Source organism: Vicia villosa, linkage group LG3 (assembly GCF_029867415.1).
Source record: "Vicia villosa cultivar HV-30 ecotype Madison, WI linkage group LG3, Vvil1.0, whole genome shotgun sequence".
Lineage (NCBI taxonomy): Eukaryota > Viridiplantae > Streptophyta > Magnoliopsida > Fabales > Fabaceae > Vicia > Vicia villosa.
The window spans coordinates 142,852,611-142,869,430 of NC_081182.1; the positions used below are offsets into that span (position 1 = coordinate 142,852,611).

General features: G+C 39.1%; 1 long non-coding RNA gene across 3 annotated transcripts; it reads right to left on the reverse strand.

The window, feature by feature from the left end:
• Nucleotides 1–3,711: 3,711 nt before the first annotated feature.
• On the reverse strand, nucleotides 3,712–5,386 carry LOC131656748 (uncharacterized). 3 transcript variants are annotated; one of them, XR_009300275.1, is made up of 3 exons: nucleotides 4,960–5,386; nucleotides 4,651–4,870; nucleotides 3,712–4,543 (listed from the first exon to the last, which is right to left on the reverse strand). It is a non-coding gene; the product is annotated as an uncharacterized LOC131656748 (long non-coding RNA). The 3 variants fall into 3 exon arrangements; XR_009300276.1 differs by having other exon boundaries at nucleotides 3,712–4,547; XR_009300274.1 differs by having other exon boundaries at nucleotides 3,712–4,870.
• Nucleotides 5,387–16,820: the final 11,434 nt, after the last annotated feature.

Genomic DNA, 16,820 nt, shown 5'->3' on the forward strand with positions numbered 1-16,820 from the left:
TATCCCTCACATTAGGAGGTCGAGACCAACATCAGAGCCGTTATGGTTTATCCCTTACATCAGGAGGTCAAAATATGACGATACCACAATGGTAATTCTTCATCAATCAATGACTCAGGCAGTCACAATTACTTCCAACAAATCTGAGATTCAGGATCAGACGACTTGTTCAAAAGAATAAAAAAAAAAGAAAAAAAGAATGAAAAAAAAAGAGCCCGCTAAGTCAACAACTTGAAAGCATGTGACTTAGGCAAAAGTTAGGGCATCCCGCTGGACTTCAAACTCAAAATTCAAAAGAATTTGTCCGGGCAAAATTTAGGGAAACAAAAAAAAGCAAGCAAAGCAAAAGCGAAAAACAAGGATTACAAAATAAAGATCCTCATCAAAAGAACAAAGTCGTGTGATCAGACACCAGAAACGAAAGGTAAAATGACGGTCATGTCCGAACGCCTTATTGATTCCTCAATCATCTCAAACTCCTCTTGAAAGATGAATGCTCGTGTCAAGTTAACTGAACTTAGGATTGGAGAACACCATGAAGGGGGTGGGCACCAAATAATTTGAGCCTAAAAATCTTTTTTTCTAAAAAACTGTGAACCTGGCCACGTTACAACCCTTGAAAGTCCTAATTGAATCAGGGTTAATTCAAAAGCATATTGTAACGAGAATACGGTAGGAGATTCGCTAAATGCTTAAGTTGGTATCACACCATCTTTCTTTAACAAAAAACTCGATGTCCTGACATCCTTTCAAAAAGTTTCTTTAAACTTCAAGACAAACATACTATTTGCATTAGAATTATATTTCTCATAATAAGCATTCTTTGCATATGAACAAGTGCTTAACATCAGGAAAGTTTCCATCATGAACTTCAGATGAAAAGTTTTATCCTCCCGAAGGACAAGTTGTCTTCTAAACTCCGTTGAGCAGAGGCAGCAATATTTCAAAGTCTGATCACCCTCAGGGGCACAAAAGCATTTGAATACTCTATCGAGTAAGTTTTCAAACAATCTGAGGCAATCAGATCAAGATTCGAAGAATCTCTCAAAGCATTGAGTAATCAGGGGAATTCACCCAAACGTAGGTGAAACTACTTCTAACACTGGCCATGCAGGGGCATGATTTCAAGGTTCATGATACTGGGGAAAGTTGGCTATAATAGCACGACTCTCAAGAAGTCCTAACAAGATGAATTTCTTCAAAGTCCTTACAGGCTGGGGCAAAGCAATATACAGTGGCATTCTTTCCTCATCAGGAGGTGTCCAGTTTAAAGTTTGGGTGTGAGCTAAACAACTTATGAACTTGAGAGCCGTCAGGGTCTTCATCCTCAGCAGTTAGAAACTGAAAGTCCAATACTTGTTGGCATTCTTACAATCATACAAATATGCAGAACACTATGAAAGCCAATGCCTGTTTGGTCCCTTTGAAGTCAACACTTGCTTGACCTCTGAAGCCCACTTCCTGGTGGCACTCTCTCGGAAAGTCAATGCCTGTTTGATACTCCGGCCGATACTTGGTTGGTATTCTAATCACTTATTGCCTATCAACTCATTGAATCCATTGTCTGTATGGAAAGTTTCAAAGCCAAGATGTCTGATAATCTGTTTGCTCTCGCATTTGCCCGTTGTGGGTGAACATCACTATCCTCTGCCATGTGAGGAACCCCTTAAAGACGTCATGCTATATCCTGGGGCATTTTCATCTATAGACATCGCAGGTACATCCTTTCGAGTGCATCATGTCAGCGCATTGGCGGATCTAGACAAGTGATTGATCCTCATTCCCCAACTGAGTGCATCTAGATGAGGTTTTCTTTGTTCCAAGATTCTCATCTCCTCAGCAAAGCACATTTCAACGAGATTTTCGTGCTTCAGAAGCCTTATTCCCGGTGGAATGTCTTCTCCCCAGTTGAATCATGATTGAATGGTATCTGATTCCCCAGCAAGGTCTTAATGAGGTTCCTTGCCCGAGTTCCTCATTTTCCCCAGTAGAGTGTTTCTCTCCCCAACAGATTGATCTGTTTTCCCAAGAGAGTCATCTTATTCCCTAGTGGAGTTATCTTAACAAGAGGTTCTTATGCCAAGTTCCTTATCCTCAGCGGATTTCTTATCTTCTCAGTGGACCATTATGTAGAAGTATTCATCTTCCCCACTGATTCTTTCCTCAGCAGAGATTCACATGCATCCTCAGCAGAATCTGTTTCCGTCAAGGATTTCCCCAGCGGAATGCGTCCTACACCAGCAAGTGGTACTCCCCATCCGAGTTGTCTTCATGACTTGCCTTTATCTCCACATCCCCAGAGTGTCGAGAATTTGCTTCTCCAGTGAAGTTGCCAGGGTATTCCCCACGCAGTCAATTGGGATGTTCATATCCCTAAGCCGGATTTATTCCCCAGCCAGAGCTCGCGTTTAGATTTGATCGTCTCCAGCAGATTTTTGATCCATCTTTGCCAGCCCGCAGTTTGTGACTTCTGGTCACTCATCTTGTCCTCCCCGCAGAGTTCCATACTCTCTTCAGGATTACTTCAGCAATTCAGTGCTCCTCCGCTGTTTCCCTAAGCAGCGTCTGAATCATGCATCATTTGCATAGCATTCTCAAAAGCGTGTAGCGTCTTCCTTCTCCGGAACGTTATTCCATAAACATTCATACATGCATCAGGCATAAATCATGTCATACTTGTCTCTTTTTAAAGGAAAGTTATCAAGTTTCAAAATGCCTCCCAGAGCAACTCGCCTAGTCACTATAGGCGCTTATCCTGATGTTTTGAATCAGAAGAGGATTGTTCTACTTATTTTCTGGCATAGCTCAGATCAGTTTAAAGACATTCCTATTCCCGATGTCCCCAGATCGGTGGAAGATATTTGTTCCTATCCTGATATTCAGCTCAGTTGAAGGAACCGCCTCCGGATCTCTATAGATCTTCCGAAGGAGCAAGCCCTCTGATACATCAGATCAGTTGGAAATATCTACTTCCTGACGATTAGTTCGTTCAGAAGAAGAAACTCGTTTGCCCAGTCCTGCTGCCTAACCATCAGTTGAAGACGCTTTCTTTACCCGGCGTACACAGTTCGGAAGAGATATCTGTTCCTATCCTAATATTCAGATTCAGATTAGTTGAAGGAACCGCCTCCGGATCTCTGTCGATCTTCCGAAGGAGCAAGCCACTGATATCATTAGATCAGATGGAGATGTTTGCCTAGATTCCCAGATCATGATTCCCAGATCAGAGATGCCTATTACCCGTTGATGTCCGATTTAACCGATGTATCTCCCTCGATTCCCAGATCGACTTAAGACATCTATCCCGATGCAAGTTCGGAGACATCTGCTACGTCTAATACTCAGATCAGTCGAGATGTTCCTTCTCTTGATAACCAGATCATTTGAAGTGTTTCCCCTACCTGTGGGTGCCCGTTCCTTCTTATCACAAGTTGGAGCTTATTTAATTATCCAGGTCAATAGAAGTTTTTTCTTCTTCGTAGTAGCTTATCATACAAGTTTGATTTAGTTTGAGGAATTGACTTGAGTCAGAGGTTCATTGAAGTTTGCAAGTGGATTTAGATTTATTCATCAAAGATGTTCATGCAAATGTTGATTCAAAATCCATTTCTTTTTTCTTTCAACCATTCATTCGAGATTTATACATCACTATGTTCATTATCCATTCAAGTCCTTATTCAAGTTTTAAACTCATATAAGATTACAAAAAAATACATTCAAAAGCCCAAGATATCCATTACAAAACTATACACGGTTCAAAGGTCCATACTTTACAAGAATTATCCAAAAAAAAACATATTAAAGTCCAAATTCTAAACATTACACCATTTGAGCCTATCCTATTTCCAAACTCAAACTATCACTACACCAAGTCTTTATTCAAATTCAAAGCCCTCCATATTATAATCTGTCCAAACAGCCCTCCATCAAGCAACTAAATCCACCTTGCACCATACACATATTCCAAAAACTTGCGCTTAAACCAAAAGCTTCAAAATCAAATCGCCCCTGCAAATAAACCGGGAAACCGAACCGCATCGCGCCACCACAAAACCCGCATCACAACATAAACCGATTAAAGCTAACGCAGTAGAGGGAGGCCGGTTCAACACAATACAAGCTTGCAGCAGCATAAAAACCGAACTCGAATCGGCAACATCCTGCAATTGACAAATAAACTAAACCGGTTCAGAAACTTCACAGATACATCAGAGGAAAAGCTCAAAAAAATAAGGAGGGGAAGGAGAAAACCACATAACAGAATTCCAAAAAAGAATGTAACAAACTCTCCCGATTCTCTCCACCTTCATCGTTCTTTCTCGATTCACCTCCAACAGAAATCGTGAAATTAACTCACAACAATCTTCAATCTTCATCATGATATTCTTGAATCCACCGCTAACCTTGTCCATCATCTTCATTCATCACAAAATCAATAAGAGAAAATAACCAGAAAAAGAAAGAAACAAACTCACCTCTTCATCACTCTGAATCAACCACGCTTCAATCTTCAAAAACTCCCTGAACCGAACATCTTCATCACCTTCCTCCATTCACCACAATCATTCGAAAAGAAAACTCAGAATCGAAAGAACTTTTGAATCTACCATAACCTTCAATCCACACAGAAAATCATACAAGAAAACTCACCTGGAAACTATCGATTCTCTCTGCAAGATTTTCGTATTTTCATCGTCCTCAACAAGTTTCTGCAGAGTGACGCATCAATTTCATGTGTCTGATATGAGTTCAACCATAACAAGGTCATCACCTTCTTCGCAACGAATGTATCATCACTTCTCCAATCTTCATCGTTACATTCGTCAATCCGCAACAGTCTTCAATCATCATCACGTTCTTCGGCTTCACACTGCATCAAACACGCAACAACAATTCAACAAATCATCGATACAATCAACACAACCTACAACGATCACTTCACACATCTTCAATACTCACCACAACAAACGCAAAGAAGTGAATCGGAGAGGTGATTGGATGTAATCGGAGATCGAGAGTGAAATAGAGAGAGCGGAGCGGAGATACGAGAGAGGTCTGAGAGACGAGAGAGATGAGAAGCGAGATCGAGAGAGATTCGTCGGAAAGCAGAGACGGAGAGATCGAAAGCAGAGACGGAGAGTTTCGCTCAGAGGAGAAATCAACTCCGACGTCGCGCCGTCGCCGTTCACGCTGGAGAAGAGAGGGAGATATCGCGCCGTTTAATCGCATCGTGAGGGGAAGAGAGATCCGGTGGAGATTTCAATGGCCACAAACACGTAAACCTAATTCCCTTTTGATTTTGTGCTTATGTTAATTGTGATTGTTAGCCTGATTAAGTGATGTTAATATGAACAATTGAGAGATTAATGGAATCAATTGAACTTATTTAGTGTTAATAATTAGGATTAATGGAAAACATGAGTACTAATCAGTATTACATAGAACTGGATCATCATGGATCATCATCAGCTTTGGGCCTCACGATTTTATTGCTATTTCACACCCCCGCCATGGCCCAGTACTACACCATTTTTGTAATCTGAAAACAATAAACGTCATCTTGGGCCAGCTGGTTGGGCCAGCGCCCCTGTTGCTAGTCTGCACCACTATTTTTCAGCAATAAACCCCCTGTGTACATATTTTCACATTAGATTTAATTGTTTTGACTAGTTTGCTTCCTATTTCTTTTAGGTAACAAAATGCCATGAAAAATATTACATTTGTTAGATTTTTAACATGATAAAAAATATTAAAAACATGTATTCTTTTCTAGTTATTAGATTTTTGTTTTCTATATTTGTTCTAAGTGATAAAAAATATCTTTTTCTTGTTAGAATTTAGATGTTTTGTAGATAGTTTTGTTCTATTACTTTTAGATGAAAATGCCATGAAAAAACAATTTAATTTTGTTAGATTTTTGTTTAGGATTTAATTAGAACTGAATTGCTAGTATTTTCTATAGCGTGCTTCCTTGTTACTACTGATTTGTTTGCTGAGATGTGCGAGATACTTCGGGAGAGCCTTCAATTGTTATTCGACTTGCTTCGTGTTTCATTTTATTTGTGGGACACGAATTCGCTTCCAGTACGATTTGTCTCACGACTCGATTTGCGTCGTGTTCCACTTTATTTGTGGGACACGAACCTATTTCCGATGCCAGTCACCCGATCTCTCATTCATTGAGATGTATACTCTTGTATTGTCCGGATTGTTTCTCTTGCAGGTTGCTCGTGTGGTTATGCTCGACGTGTACCACATGTCGCTCGTGATTTATTTTCACGACGACGCTTTCTGACTCGCTTTGCTTGATGATGGCTTTCGCGAAGTATTCCGGACTTCTCTGCTTACGTTTGCTAGCTCATTGCGAATTTGCTATCCGTTCGGTATTGTCTCCGTTTCATTTTATCTTTTCTCGCACTTTATCGCTTTTTTGCATCAACCTATAACATGAGAAGTAAGACCTAGACATGCATCTGGCCAAGCCCTCGAAAGAGGCTCTGTTTTTGTTGGTGTGTTTATATTTGTGCTTTGCGGCAGGGAGTCACGGTGTAATAAGTCCTAGATGGCACTCCGTTAAGTCCTTATGGAAGGCACGCGGAAAGGGTTAGCAATCAACCCCCGCCCAGTCTCATCGAGTCCGTTCGATATGCGCACGCTACGCGTTGCTCGCTTCCAAACCTGCACAAGATCTTGTTATCGAGTGTGTCAGGAAAAGGGTTCATGTAGCCGGACCCCCGCCTTTCCTATAGCTCGCGTCGCTCGACGTTGATGCTCGGTGTACGCACGCACCGTTTTCCTTTACGATCCGTGACGGCTTGGTTGCTGAGAGGGATTTGCTCCTCTTGTCTATGGCCCGATCATTTTCGCGAGGTCCAGTGCTTGGTTGACTTGGGTTGAGTTGCTCCCCTTGGCTATGGCGGGACCGTCTTTCTACCATTCGGCCAGTGCCGTTGGTTTGTTTGCTTTACGAGCGGAGCTCGTTTGTGTGCTATTTGTTTGCTTTCGCTTCTTCCTATAGGTTGATAGTTTAGTTTAGACTGGTACCCTTTGTATGCTAACATTAGGTAGCAAGCTTTCTCCCTTAGCTTAGGTTTTCCTCATGTATTCGTTAAAACACAAACCACACTCTTTGATTTTCTTTTCTTAAGAACTTGTTATTTCCGCTCCAATCCCAAGCGTAAGCCTCCAAAGATCGAGCAGCGGAGTGCGAATGTAACTCGTTCACCTAAAAAACACAAAACAAACAGAAACTAGTTAGCCGAGCTACGGTAGCTCTGATTCTGCAAAACAGATACGTAGGCAGCGGGGTAGGGCCCGTGCGAGCATAATCCTTTCTTTTCCCTACATTCTGCATTCATTTTAGTCCAGATTAGCCTAGATTTGTTACACACCCATAGATTTAGACACTAGTGTGGATACCATCGAGTACGATGGGCGCGAGGGGTGCTAATACCTTCCCCTCGCGTAACCGACTCCCTTACCCTTTTTCTCTGGTCGTGAGACCGTTGTTTTGTTTTGTGGTTTGCTGGCATTCCCTTCCTTTTCAGGATAAATATGTTAGTGGCGACTCTGTTAATTTTCGCGGGGTAGCGACAATATATATTATTATATTTTTCATTTCTTCCTTTTTTTGTGGTTTTAAGCTCGATTCTTCTCCGTTTTTGCAACTTTCTTCATACATGCCTTGTAAATAGTAAAAATCTAAAAACATAGAAAATACCGGCGTGATACGAATAAAGAGTAACATAATTAAAATAAAATAAAGACATAATCTATGTAAATCAAGCCGAACATGTGATACATTTTCATGTTATCATGCACCAATTGTAATAGCGTAGATTCAAATTCCGCATTTTTTATAATTATGTAACTGCACACAAATTGTAATAGTGTAGGAATTTTATTTTTCGCACTTTAAATTCATGTTAATATTAACTGTTAGTAACTAGGGTTTGTATGACAAGACTAAAATGAATGCTAGAAAACCCTAATCCAAGATTAAATAACTGAAGGCAAACACTCTTCACACTTGCACCTCTAGGGTAACCCTCTCTTCGTTGCCTTACAAATGGTCATTTCCCTCGAACGTAGGGGTATCTTAGTAAAAGACGTTTACGAATAAATCGTCATAGTCCCTTCGGTACAAAAGATCATAGTACCCCTATGACCATTCAAGTTGCCTTCGAAAAAGACGATTTTATCCCTCGATGACCCTAAGAAAAATGATGATAGTCCCTTCGAAATTGCTAATGTATCCTTAAAAATGTTGCCTTCAATGACCCTACGCTTCTCCCTCACATCCAAAAGAAAATACTACGTACCAATTAATGGTAAGGACAATCCTATCCCAAAGGGAGAAGGAAAATAACAAGAACGGCCTAAAGTGAGTGAGACACTCTTAAATGCTTGCTCACAAATCAATTATTTTTCACACCTCACACATCCAAAATATTTTCAAAAAATAAACACTTTGTATACATTCATACGAGAATTATTACAAAGTTAAAATTTTACAAAACATTTTCTTAACACACACTACTTTTCAAAAAGCAAGTAAAGTGAGCTAAGAATTTAAGAGCCCGTGGATAACCATAGATACAAAGGGTGCTAATACCTTCCCTTTGTATAACTTACCCCCCCGAACTTAAAATCTATCAAGGTCTTTCCTGTTCTTTTCATCCTTTCCTTATTGGATAAAAGAAAAGTTGGTGGCGACTCTAGCTATTCGCTCATTTGGATAAAAACAAAAAAAGTCAGTTCTCCCACCGTATTACAATGGCAAACAATGTGATTCCAAGTCAAAATCTACCGTATTCCCATGCTCTGTCAAAGAAGGATAATATTAGTCAATATGCGAGGTTTATGGAAATATTTAAACAATTACAAATCAATATTCCATTTTCCGAAGCAATTGATCAAATGTCAAAGTATGCGAAGTTTATGAAAGATATCTTGACTAAAAAGAAAAGACCGACAAAGGAAGAAGTCATTTTCCTTGATGCAAAGTGTAGTTCTATAGTGTCGCAAACTATTCCTCAAAAGGAGAGAGATCACGAAAGAGTTACTTTACCTGTTACAATTGGTAACAAATACATTAGCAATGGATTGATTGATCTAGGCTCGAGCATTAATCTAACTCTGTTGTCAATAGTGAAGAGATTGGGGAATATTGAGATGAAGTCAATAAGAATGACTTAACAACTAGCCGACAAGTCCACCACCTTTCCTCACGAAATTGCTCAAGACATGTTAGTGAAAGTTGACAAATTTTTGTTTCCGGTAGACTTTGTTGTGATTGACATGGAAGGAGACAATGATGCACCTATAATTATTGGAAGACCTTTCATGAAAACCGCTAGAATGATGATAGATATCGATGGCGGTTTAATGAAATTGAGATTTCAAGATGAAGAAGTATGCTTTAATCTTTTCAAGGCAATAAAATAGCCTAGAGACAAACATGACAGTTTTAGGCTAGATGTTATCGAAGAAGATGTTATGGAGGTTGCCAACCAAATTCATATCTCTAGCCCATTAAAAAGATCTCTTGTAGACTCTTTTAATGTACTCACTCAAGAAGAAGAAAAAGAAATTGATTCATTTTAAAAAGATCTTGAAAAAGGTGGAGGAGTGAACACTAAGAATGAAAAGATTGAAGATTTGGAAGTAAAGAAAGAAGTGAAAGAGCCGAAGATTGAGTTGAAGATGCTTCCTTCTCATTTGAAATATGTATTTTTAGATGAGGAAGGTAAAAGCCGGTCGTCATTAGTACAAAGTTGACATAACAAGAAGAATCAAGACTTATCCAAGTTCTCAAGAAAAACAAAGAAGCAATTGGGTGGGTCTTAGCCGATCTGAAAGGTATAAGTCCCGCTTATTGCATGCACAATATCATGTAGGAAGAAGAATTCAAGCCGATCACTCAACCTCAAAGAAGATTAAATCCCACTATGAAAGAGGTAGTAAAAAAGAAGTCGTGAAACTATTGGAGGCCGGAATGATATACCCAATCTCCGATAGTACTTGGGTAAGTCCAATACAGGTTGTCCCAAAGAAAGGCGGAATGAGCGTCATCCATAACGAGAAGAATGAATTGATACCTACAAGAACTGACACAGGGTGGAGAATGTGTATCGATTATCGTAGACTCAACAAAGCTATGAGAAAAGATCACTTTCCTCTACCATTCATGGATTAAATGCTTGAGAGGCTATCGGGTTAGAATTTTTATTGTTTCTTGGATGGATATTCGGGGTATAATCAGATTGTGGTGAACCCAGAAGAGCATGAGAAGACAACTTTCACATGTCCTTTCGCCATTTTTACTTACAGAAGAATGTCGTTTGGATTATGTAATGCCCCCGCAACCTTTCAACGTTGCATGCAAGACATATTCTCGGATCTCATTGAAAAGAGTATTGAAGTATTTATGGATGATTTTTCGGTATTCAGAGAGTCATTCGATTTATGCCTGAACAATTTGGATGTCGCACTCGGAAGGTGCATTGAAACCAACTTGATCTTAAATTGGGAGAAGTGTCACTTCATGGTAACAGAGGGAATTGTATTAGGCCACAAGGTGTCTTCAAGAGGACTTGAAGTGGACCAAGCCAAGGTGGAGGTTATCTCAAAGCTTCCACCTCCAATTAACATCAAAGGAGTAAGGAGCTTTCTGGGTCATGCTGGTTTGTACAGAAGATTTATCAAAGACTTCTCAAAGATCGCCAAGCCCTTGAGTAACTTACTCAACAAATATACGTGTTTTCTTTTTGATGACTCTTATTTAAAGGCTTTCAATGAATTGAAAGACAAGTTAGTAACCGCACCTGTGATGATTGCACCCAACTGGAAAAATGATTTTGAACCTATGTCTGATGCAAGCGATTATGTTATAGATGTGGTGCTGGGGAAAAGAAAGGACACAATTTTTCATGTCATACGCTATGCGAGCAAAGTTTTAAATGATGCTCAAATTAATTATGCTACCACTAAAAAAGAGTTGCTAGCTATAGTGTATGTGTGAGGGCAATGGTGTAGTTTTTATGATGTCAAAACATTGTTAATCAACTACAATTAGAGTGGAATCATAGAAATCAAATGGATGCAACAAAGACAAGCACTTTTGTCTACAAGACATCAATAGGTCGACTCACAAATACTATAGGTCGACCCACTGCAAGCATTTTGTGAAGAACTTCATGTAAAGGCTGAATGCGTCGATGCATTGCCTCCTCAGGTCGACGCATGGGATTTTGGAGGAATCTCGGGTATGCGCACGCCGACCCTTCAGGTCGATGCATCAAATCTTGGTGACTCAAGGATTCAGTGTACGAACAAAATGCGTCGATGCATTGATGGCTCAGGTCGACGCATGGAATTTTGAGGAATTCACGGGTATGCGCACGCCGACCCTTCAGGTCGACGCAAGTGTCACACTTAGTTCATTTTCAGGTGCAAAACTCTTAATAGGTCGACCTATGCAGGGGAGCAGGTCGACCTATCGCTTCTTATACTGGTTTTTGCTGTGTTCAAATTGGCCTATGCAAAGGGTGTGGTATAAATATCCAATTGATCATTCTAAAGCATTTTCAACAAGAAACATGAAAGATATACTCAAGCTTCTTCTCATCTTCAACCTTTCGCATATTGATCGAAAATTACTCATAATGATCTTTTTCGATCGGAGTAAGGAACGTGTGTTGATAAGGTTCGACGGTAGACATTTGTCTTGTTCGAGATTCGACGGTAGACATTTATCTTGTTCGAGTGAAGATTGTTGAGGGTGTTTCTTGTATAAAACCTTAGGGTTTTTCCTTCTTCATCAAAGATTTGGTACGAAGGTTTTTGACGATCGATTCGCTTTGATAATCAATTCAGGCGTGCATAAGGGATTGAGGGATTGAAGATCCGCTCAACAAATTTGCTACAACCGGAGGATTGAAAAAGGAACGGTCGGGGTCTTGATCGGTGAAGATCATTGACATTGACTTGATTCAACTTGAATCAAGGGGAGGATCGAATTGTACTCAATTTTACTGCATGTGTGTAGTTGGTGATTGGTAAATTCTATCCTTGTTAAACATTTTGCAATCAAATAAAACTTTCCTAATTTCATTTGAAATTAGGGTTAGACGTACTCCTGCGAGGACGATAGAGGAACTGCCTTAACAAATCTCGTGTTCTTTATCGTTCTTACTTCTATATTGTTTCTATTCGTCTTGTTAAATTTCCATTGTTGAACAAAAATTAAGGTTTGGTAAATATCGATCACCTAGTGTTCGATAAAATTCCTCAATCAATTTTTGTTCAAATTTTAGTGTAAACGTTCATTGTGAGTAATATACCATCAAGTGTGTAATTGACGTAATTGATAAATTCGTTAAAACGTAATTCATTATTCGCCGTTTTTCATCCGTTCGGTTTATTGCACATATCCGGTCCCTGATAACGCGATCGCTCAGAGACGATTAAGTGATTCAGGGAAGTCACGTTTCAAAAGCTAAAATTTTCTTAAGTCGGAAAAAGGTGGTTTATTCACCCCCCCTCTAGACCATTCCTATCGTCTAACAATTGGAATCATGAGCTCCGGTTCATTCTAGTGCTTGATATAACTTTTTAGAAAATGGAGAGCGGTCAAAAAGGGGCGTATAATAAAGCGCCTGTTTTCACTGGAGAAAACTATAGTTATTGGAAAGACTGTATGTGCATTCATATCAACTCCGTTGATAGAAAAATCTGGGATGTCATCGTCAATGGTCCTATGGCTATCATCATAACCAACGATGCAGGCGTCACCAGACCTAAACCTCAAGCACAATGGGATGAAAAAGATGAAAAGAATTACGGGTATGATTGGAAAGCTAGAAACATGATTATAGCTTCCTTAGGGGTTGATGAGTACTTTCGTGTGTCGCATTTCCAAACGGCTAAGGAAATGTGGGATGCATTACAAGTCGCCCATGAAGGAACTAATGATGTTAAACTAGCTAGAATCAATACCTTAACGCAAGAGTTTGATCTCTTTCATATGAAGCAAGGTGAAACCATTGCGGAAATGCAAAAGATATTTTCTCATATTATCAATCGTTTACACACTTTGGGACATATTACTCCCAATGCCGTAGCTACTAACAAAGTTTTGAGATGTCTTAGTAGGGAATGACAACCTAAGGTCACGACAATCAAAGAAGCCAACGATCTCTCTACATTGGATTTCACGACTCTATTTGGAAAGCTTGAATAACATGAGCAAGATCTCATGAACCTAAACAAGCACGAAAAGAAAGAAAAGAAATAGAAGTCAAAGGACACCAAAAAGAAGTCTATTGCTCTAAAGGCTTCAAGTTCTAAGTCATCCACCAAAGATACATGTGATAGTGAATCTAGTGACGAAGATGATAGTACGGATGAAGATATGGGGTTGTTCGTAAGAAGTTACAATAAATATCTTCGAAAGAATGAAATTAAACACTCGGACAACAATCTAGTTGACTATAGACGTCAATCAAAGCCTAACAAGCAAGATGAGTATAAGAAGACTAAACCTAGAAGGTCTTGTTACAATTGTGGTAAACCGGGTCACTACAAGACGGATTGCCCTTCGCTTAAGAAAGATAAGGCAAAGAGCAAACCTCAAAAGAAGCAAACAAAAGGAAGAAGAGCCTATATCGCTTGGGAAATGATAGTGACTCATCTAGCAAAGAAAGCTCAAGCGATGAAGAGGAAACCGTCAACCTATGTCTCATGGAACATCAAAAGAAGAAAAAGATTGTAAGTCATGAGAAATATAATAATGTTGATGCTATGTCTTATTTTGAATTAAAGCATGCCTTTGATACTTTGCATCATGAAGCTAAGGAAGCATTTCAACGCTTAGCTTCAAATAAAAGAATTTTCAAATATCTTGAGAAGAAAGTTTCCGACTCCAAAAAGGAATTAGAAACTCTCAAGGAATCTATGATTAAAAGTATCAAAGACACAAGCGTTGTTGACAAGAGTCCTTGGTTTAGATGGGCAGGATGTGAGACTTGTCAGATATGGCAAAAAGAAGTTAAAACTATCAAAGCCAAATTAGACAAGGCTTCACAACCAAAAATCACATATGCTATTGATCGATCACATTTCAAAAACAGTATGACAAATCCGTATCAACAATAGACTTATGTGATAAAAGATCAATCTAGCAAATGTGATGACCATTCAAACTCAAGATGTCTATATTGTTGCAAAAGGGGGCATACCATTAAAAAATGTCGCTTTAGGAGATTATTGGTTCCCAAAGGAATTTTCAAATGGACTCCCAAGAACAACCTTTGTTTCACTAACACACAAGGACCCGATGAAAATTGGGTACCTATTTCCCTTGTTTAAATTTGTAGGTGGAATGTCTTGAGCCATCCGAGAGAAGATGGTTTCTAGATAGCGGATGCTCAAGACATATGACGGGTGACTTATCTTTATTCTATGACTTTGTGGCTAAGAAGAAAGGATTTGTGACCTATGGTGATAACAAAAAGGGAGCAATACTCGGTAAAGGTAGTGTAGGTAATCCCTCTTCTACTACTATCTCTGACGTCCTTCTAATTGAGGGCCTTAAACACAATCTTATTAGCATCTGTCAATTATGTGACAAAGGATACTCGGTATCATTTTCGAAAGAAAGTTGCATAATTAGAAATGATGACAAGAAAGATGATGTGTTCAAAGGCCTGAGGGTAAAAAATGTATACATGCTTGACCTAAATGAAATATCCTTGATTGAGGCCAAATGTCTAGCAACTATGAGTGAAGACTCATGGCTTTGGCATAGACGTTTAGCTCACGTCAACTTTGATTTGCTCAATAAAATCGTCTCAAAAGACCTAGTAGCTGGCCTACCTAAAATAAAATTTTCCAAAGATCACTTATGTGATGCGTGCCAAATGGGGAAGCAAACGAGGGTCTCTTTTAAATCTAAAAACATTGTTTCTACTACGAGACCTCTTGAACTTCTCCATATGGACCTCTTTGGACCATCTAGAATAAAAAGTCTAGGTGGAAACTATTATGGGTTTGTCATAGTTGATGATTTCTCTAGGTATTGTTGGACGATTTTCTTAGCAAGCAAAAGTAACACCTTATCCGCATTTGAGAAATTTACCAAGTTATTTCAATATAAGTTGAATACTAACATAGTATCCATTCGAAGTGATCATGGGGGTGAGTTTGAAAATCATCTTTTTGAAGAGTTTTGTGGAAATCATGGCATTAATCATAACTTCTCTGCACCACGAACTCCACAACAAAATGGAGTAGTGGAACGTAAAAATCGTGTTTTGGAAGAACTTGGGAGAACTATGATTAATGAACATGGGCTTCCAAAATATTTTTGGGCCGATGCCATAAATACGACTTGTTATGTTTTAAATAGAATCTTGATACGACCTATTCTAAACAAAACACCATATGAACTCTTGAAAGGAAGAAAACCAAACATATCCCACTTTCATGTATTTGGATGTAAATGCTTTGTTCTAAATAATGGAAAGGAAAATCTTGGTAAGTTTGATGCAAAAGCAGATGACGGTATCTTTCTAGGATACGCTCAATCTAGTAAAGCTTATAGAGTATACAACAAAAGGTTACATATTATTGAAGAGTCCGTACATGTTTCTTTTGATGAGTCTTGTCTGAAAGTTGTCGGAAAAGGTAGTGTTCTTAATGGTGCAGGTATCTCAACTGAGAGTATACTTAAGGATCCGGATGCTAAGCTTGAGAAAGATAAAGAATCCCTCTCACCAAAGAATATTGAAGAGGAAGTGGATCAAACACCTAAAGAGAAAGTGGAAGACAAACCAAGTGAGAAGAGTGATCTTCCTCTTGCATGGAAATCCTTTAAGGACCATCCTATGGAGAATATTCTAGGAGACATATCAAAAGGAGTGACAACACGGTCAAGGATAAGTAACTTTTGTTTTTATTATTCTTTCGTCTCTCAAATTGAGCCTAAAAACTCCAAAGATGCATTAGTCGATGAGCATTGGTATTTAGCTATGCAAGAAGAGCTAAACCAATTTAAGAGAAATGAGGTTTGGGACCTTGTCCCTCCTCCGCGAGACCATCGAGTAATTGGCACTAAATGGGTGTTTAGGAACAAACTAGACGAAAACGGTATCATCACTCGCAACAAGGCCCGTCTTGTTGCTCAAGGGTATAGCCAAGAGGAAGGGATCGACTATGAGGAGACCTATGCTCCGGTCGCCCAACTTGAGGCAATACGCATATTAATTGCATTTGCATGTTCACAAAACTTTAAGCTTTATCAAATGGATGTTAAGAGTGCTTTTCTAAATGGGTTCATTAATGAAGAGGTCTATGTATCCCAACCTCCCGGTTTTGAAAATGTTGATTATCCCGATTATGTTTATAAACTTAAGTGTGCCTTGTACGGTCTAAAACAAGCTCCAAGAGCTTGGTACGAGCGGCTTAGTAATTTTTTGATTAATCAAGGTTTCTCAAGAGGGAAAGTTGATACTACCCTATTCATTAAGAGACATGAAAAACATTCCATATTAGTTCAAGTGTATGTTGATGATATTATTTTTGGGTCTACTAACATGACTCTTGTAAAGGAGTTTTCTAAGCTTATGCAGGGAGAATTTGAGATGAGCATGATGGGTGAACTAAACTACTTTCTTGGACTCCAAATAAAGCAACTAAAAGAAGGCACGTTTGTGAGTCAAACTAAGTAATTGATAAATTTGTTAAAACATAATTCATTATTCACCGTTTTTCATCCGTTCAGTTTATTGCACATATCCGGTCCCCGATAACGCGATCGC